The sequence below is a fragment of the Perna viridis genome, chromosome 1, assembly GCF_037379345.1.
Source record: "Perna viridis isolate PV_CMFRI_1.1 ecotype Kerala chromosome 1, ASM3737934v1, whole genome shotgun sequence".
In the NCBI taxonomy this organism is placed as follows: Eukaryota; Metazoa; Mollusca; class Bivalvia; order Mytilida; family Mytilidae; genus Perna; species Perna viridis.
The window spans coordinates 8,957,307-8,962,586 of NC_142445.1; positions in this window are offsets into that span (position 1 = coordinate 8,957,307).

Consider the following 5,280-nt stretch of genomic DNA (forward strand, 5'->3'; position numbering starts at 1 on the left):
TGAATGCTGATTTTTGGCAATTACTGAAGTAAAGTGTATGGATCTCTTTTAAAATCGGGTCTCGTTTGGATTTAAGAAGTTAAGGCCCCTGCAATCCAAATTCAGAGCTGTTCAATTTTGAATCTTGTTCAGGGTTTAGGGTTTGAACATTTGTGGTTTTTCATATTCATGCACCTAGAATTGTTGCTGGAAAAGGATCAAATTTAATTATGACTATTAACTAGTGGTATTTTGTGTATAGTACTATTGGTTTAAACTTTCTATAATGAAGCAACTAAAATTCTTACACCTTGTAACCCAAACCAAACATTACTTATATCAATATTGAGGTAAATATGAACATTTAAAGTATGCTTGGTATCTAAAAAAATAAAACTGATAAATTGTGTGTTTTTTTTTTTAATATTTATTGATAGGCAGAAATTACAGGTCTTATTTTGCAAATTATTAAGTGTCACAACTTCTAATCAATTTCAATTACGATATCAGTTTTAGTTCAGAGATTTCATTAGAAGATACTGCAAATTGTTTTTTTGTAGATTCTGTCAAGTGAATATGTTCTTGTTTTTAAAAAATAGTGTCTTTTGTATGAAATCAATTTTGATGGATCTGTTTTTTCTGCTGATTTGCCCAAAATAAAAGTAGCTGAAAAATGCTATATCCGGCTCCTGTTTCAAGCAGAACTTCAACTTCTAAGAATTACCCACTTAGGGGGCAAGGCTCTGTCTGAAATGGGGCCTGTGGATGTATTTTATTATAAACTAGGCATGTCCGAACATATATTACTGAATAAATTTCATCAGAAAACAGAAATTATAAAATAGGTGACAGGTTTATTCACATGATAAATCATGAAAAAAAGATTGTTCAATTTTAACAATGTCAACACATAAAACCAGATAATCACTTTGAGTAAACCCATAGATTTGTGGAGAGTTGGTTTGGTTAATGATGAGAGTTCTATAGAACATTTACTTGTTCCATCTTGAACAATCTGATAACCAGACTAGTACAGAGTGAAGACATGTGAAGGGTAAGTGCTCAGTTTGTGAAGTTTAAGTAATGTTATATACTACTGGTGGCCTGTAATAGGAATATAATCCATCCTGATATGTTCTTTTTACTGATCGCCACAATATGTACCTCTACTCGAGAACCTTGTTCTAGTAGGCTTTGTCCTAGTAGGCTTTACCCTTTGTTCTAGTAGGCTTTACCTGAGTAAAAGTTCATTATAAGTGTTTATTATTTTTTTCATTGAACACTAGAATTATTCAGTTACATTTTGTAATAGTCTTTCTGTTAATTCCATCAATCTTTTGAAGGAAATGATAGGAATGCTATATGTGGTTGGCATAATATTATTACATGTACACCTAAAAAAAACCACACAAACTGATTGTTGAACCAATTAGTATATTTCTCAATATTTGTTCATACTGAAGTCTGAGCTAACGCCGTGTTATCTCCCTTGTATCAGTTATAGTTGGGTATGAGTTGATATCTATGAAAAATTATGGTTTCTTAAGAAAAGTATATAATGTAATACTTGCAAGAACACAAACGATTTCAGTCAATCAAGGGTGATCAATGTTGTTATTATTTGTCTTGGTTTGAACTCCCTAATTTACCTATTTACAATGAATTGATAAACAAGATTTGCAGGGCTACCTGCTTATTTATTTGAATTTTGTTTATAAGGTAGTTTGTGTGGAAGTTATTGCCCTTAGTTCTATCCAATCTTAGTCAGTTTTACTGTTGTGATTGAACATTCTGTTATCCTGTTTCAGTTGCAATTATTAAACAAATTAGTGTATGGATATGATGGTGATTTCCTTTCCATGACTTGCATTTGTAAATGGGGTGTTTTCCATGTAAAAACATGTATTTTTAGCTCACCTGGCTGAAGGCCATGTCAACTATTGTCATCAATTGGCATTAGTCATTGTACATCGTCATGAACGATTTTACAGAACTCTGCTCCTCTGACACTACTTAACTAATGATAACCAAACTTGGTTTGAATGTTCCTTTGGGTATCCTTTTATATACTTTCCAGAACATGATACACACCTTCCCAAATGCACTCTTAACCATGAAAACGCATTCAGTTATTCTGTACATCTGTGTGCATTTTATCATACCGAGAAACCAAATTCATACTTAGCAGAGGAACACCTCATAAGGTGCCTATTTATGCAAGTTCAACACATATCAAGCTTCTGTCACATCTTTTCCATCATTTTGCTGTCAACACCTCTGTGTAAGTTTCATGGAATTTAAAAAACTACATTTAGTAAAAACATGTACATGTATACGTGCATCTTATCTTGATGTTCATTTGTATCTTACAAGTTAACAAGGTGGTGAGTGTATATAGTCAAAACCTATAACATCTTTGTAAACGTAAACACACGAAGTTAATAAATCTATTAAAATAACTACATTTAAACTAAGCAAATATCAGTACAAAATATTTATACAAACACAATATTCAATAATAAAAAAAACATAAAACATAGTTTGGCAATCTGGGGGCTACTCGTAGAAAACATATTTATTTTAGAAATCAGTATTGGGGGGAGCCCAGCAGATACATGAAAGATGTACATTTAAAAAACATGGTCGCTGTTACTAAAAATGGAACATAATGTTCAGGCAGGAGTTATTCACATATATCTCCAAAACCATTAGGTTGAGCCAAATTGTCACATGGATGAAAGTGTTCAGTATAATGAAATCTATTTGTAGACAAATTTTTGTTTTTATCTATGTCCTGTTGGGAGTTATTGCCTTTTTTCAACATTTTTTTGCTCTTTTTAATATTTTTTCTTTCAAAAATCTTCTTCTCTGACATAACTGGACGAATTTGAACTAAATTTGTTCGGAATGTTCCTTGGGGTTTCCTGCATAGAAATGATGTGGGGATTTTAGAATGTCTGAAAAACCATGGCCACCATTACTAAAAATAGAACAATGGGGTCAGTCATTAGTTTTTTGCATATGCATCCAAAATTGTAAGGTTTAGCCAAATTCTGAGTGGGTAAAGGTGTTCAGTATGATGAAATCTGTCTGAATTGAAATTTTCATTTTATTCCTTTAAGCAATATTGGAGTGATTGCCCTTTTTGACATTTGTTGCTCTTTTAAATGTTTTTCAAGTCACTAATATTGTTAGGGCCTCTTGCACTCATAATTTCAGTACTTAATATTCACATATGGTTTGCATAAATATGTAGTTATATGCCACATAATGTTGCAGATCCTTGCCTTGTTTACTGCCATAGTGTCATAGTTCTAGCTTCATACGAGATAAAAATGTACCTCTTAAGTGTCATACTCATGTGTTCTACATGTGGTTCTTGCTTGTACGAGAACTGGAAGTTTACATGAAATGATCGGTCAGCTTTGAACATTACCCAGTTTCCGATTCAGACATTGGGGCTAGTTACAAGATTGTATAGGTCATATACATTTGCACGCCCCGATATGTATGAATATTTATTGCCAGCTGCTTACTCTGGTTCCTAAACTGGTTCCTTTGTCAACATAATGAGCGACCCAAACTGGTACAATAAGGATCTTTTTTAAAACATATCGTACACGTCTATTCTGGTTTTTGCTTGTATTGCAATGGTAAGTTTACATTAAAAGATAAAATAGTCGGTTAGCATTGAATTTATGTAATACTACCAAGTTTCCGATTCAAACGCAATTGATTATATATAAAGGTCAAATATATCATCAGGACACCCATATCTATATATAGCCATTGTTAGTAGTTTAATTTTGTTCCATATCTGAAAACATTCAGGTCATAGTGGTTACGAAAGAGTACGCAATAATATCAGAGAAACCAAGATTTTAGTGGAAGTCACCCAAATTTAGAGCATAACGCATTTGTACCATTTCGGATGTTGAAAGTAAGCAAAAATCAGTGACCATGAATATTTGACGATGAACGACTTTGAAGATTTCAGTCATTGATTTCTTACTTGAACCAAATTTGGTATGAATTTTCCTTGGGGTGTTCTGCATAGGTCTGATATGGGGATTTTTGATTCAACAAAAAAACATGGCTGGTGTTACTACAAATAGAACGAACAGGGCAGTTAAAAGTTTTTATCAAACATCTCCAAAATCGTTAGTTTTAGCCAAATTCTTTCATTGCCAAAATGATCCTTATTATAGGGCCTACAAAAGTCTGCAGGAATCATAGTTGTCAGATAATTCCTTGTTAGATTATTGCCCTTGAAAGGTGATAAATGACTTTTTTTACAGTTTTTAACAAATATCTTCAAAACTATAATAGAAATAAAGAAACTTTCAATAGCTGAAATGATCTTTATGATAAGGCCTACAAAAGTCTTCTTTGGATCAAAGTTGTCGAACAACTTCTTGTTAGAGTTATTGCCTTGAATGGTGAAAAACTATGTTTTTAGCAGTATTCAGCCAATATCTTGAGAACTATAATAGATAGAAAGAAACTTTCAGTTTGTGAAGCAATCCTTTTAAGTCCTATTAAAGTATTTGTGAGGCAAAATTGTTGGACAACTCCTTGTTAGAGTTATTGCCCTTTAAAGGTGAATTTTTAACCAGGTGAGCGATTCAAGCTTCTGGAAGCCTCTTGTTTCCTTTGAGTTAGGACTTTGACTTATATTTGTTATACAGAGGAAATATTGCAACAAATGTTTTTCATATGTTTTGAAAAACACTGTTAAAACATGATTTTCCATATTAGTCCTAAACATGTTTCCATGTGTTTCACAAACATGAAAACGTATATTGCAATTTGTCTTGTGTATCCTCTGAAAACAGGATTTTAGGATCTATTGAAATCTCTATGCCTGTCCTTGTTATTAAAGTCTTAATGCAGATATTAAAGTTATTTGACTACTTCCTTTCTGGTCAAAATCTTATAATTTGACTAATATTTAATCAAAAACAAACATTCAAGCTGTATCAAACTAAAATGCCATGTCCAATTTGCCTCATCTGTTCAGGAGTTGGCCAGTTTTGTAAATTCCTAATAATGTGTTGATTGATCTTCAATGTAACCTGTTAAACATGTAATTATAGTTAACCTATTTCACTATATCAAAGGAATTGTTATTTAGTTGTAACATTGGACCTGGAACTGTAATGGGTTTCTTACTGATTTGAGGTAGATATGCCATGAAATGGGTTGTTATTGTAGCTTTCTCAATATTAGCTATATTTTGTCAGTTAAGTATTCTGTCAGCTAGTATTAGTATGAAACATGGTTTGCATCAGAATTTCCCAA